The sequence below is a fragment of the Wasmannia auropunctata genome, unplaced genomic scaffold, assembly GCF_000956235.1.
Source record: "Wasmannia auropunctata unplaced genomic scaffold, wasmannia.A_1.0 LD336076.1, whole genome shotgun sequence".
NCBI lineage: Eukaryota > Metazoa > Arthropoda > Insecta > Hymenoptera > Formicidae > Wasmannia > Wasmannia auropunctata.
In genome coordinates this window covers 5,429,747-5,431,187 of record NW_012026814.1, presented here as the reverse complement: position 1 = coordinate 5,431,187, position 1,441 = coordinate 5,429,747, and positions in this window count along the sequence as shown.

Sequence of the window (1,441 nt, the reverse complement as noted above, 5' to 3'; positions counted from 1 at the left end):
AGATTCTTCAATTGAACCATTTATATCCGCGCTATCTTGTAATCTACGAATGAGATAAACACGCAAATTATGCATTTACATATGTAATATAGATAAAAATTCTAATTAGATTGAAAATTAAATATTAATAGCAAAATACTCACTGTTCTGTACGAGTGTGCTTTGCATTTCTTTGTGGTGGCGTTAAAGAATGCACTTTTTTTAATGTTCTAATAAGGTACTTGTAGAATTATGTGTTTGAAGCACTGTATCATATAATTCGCAAGTTGCTGACCGATTGTCTGCAGTTTTCACGCAATATTGCCATACCCAGCTCTTCATTTTTATATATTGTTATAACACACACTGCAGGTCTAAATGATTTGCGGTCATGTTGTAATAATAAACAAAATTATTACTCGACAAAAATGTTTTTCAAAAGATTTGTTATTACTTATTAACTTTGTTCCTTATGCTTATGGCTTAGCTATTGTGAAGGCAAAAATCAAAGAATTATATAAGCCGTTGAAAGTTTGAATTTTTTAGAGAGATGAATAAAATATGTAATAAAATTAATAAAGTGATTTTGAACAAAGTATTTTCCATAATGCTGCTATTTTGCGGAAATATTACTGTGGGATTGGGATTCACAAAAACAATGACACGTCTTTTAAAACAATAATTCAGATAGGGTCTATTTGACACTGCTACAGCGTTCTCTCAATCGTGCTGAACGTCTGACCTCTGTCCTCTCTCCCTGGCGTCCTCCTCCTTCTTCTTCCGCGGCGCTGTCCGCGCCTTCTCGTTCCTTTTCCGTTGACTTCGAATCCCACATTACTTAGAAATAAATTGCGCACGATATTATGATCAATATATATCTAATAACTATTTTCTTTTTTACAATCTGACTCTCTTTATGAATCTCTTTGCAGATGGAATTTATATAGTATGTATTTATGTAACCGATCTTTTCTTTTGTCTGCGAGCGACTGCGTTTCAAGTTTCAATAGCTTCTTTACTATTTCGACTTATATGACTATATGTTTTTAATTTATATATTATCTTAAGCTTATCATTCTGAGGAAGGTCTAATATACAATATGATTGAAATATTTTAAATAATACTAACGTTTTTTAAATACATTATTATATTAAGTATCTATATTTAGCTTAGCTCGTTAGTTTCTTTTGACTTCTGTTCTTTGATATTAACTGAATAATAAGTATCTGTTTTGTCAAGACTAATTTTTAAGTGATCTGTCAAAATATGTTATCACTGTAACGCGTCAAATATATAAAGTGAAATAAACCTAGTTAATCTACCTTAAGTATAAAATTACATACCTCATATCAAAGACAAAGAGGATGGTAACGTCGAAAATATTACAAAATTATATTAAACCATTCTCCGATATCCGGTACATGTTTTTCTTTCACAAAGTCAAGCAAAAGTGAGCGAGTT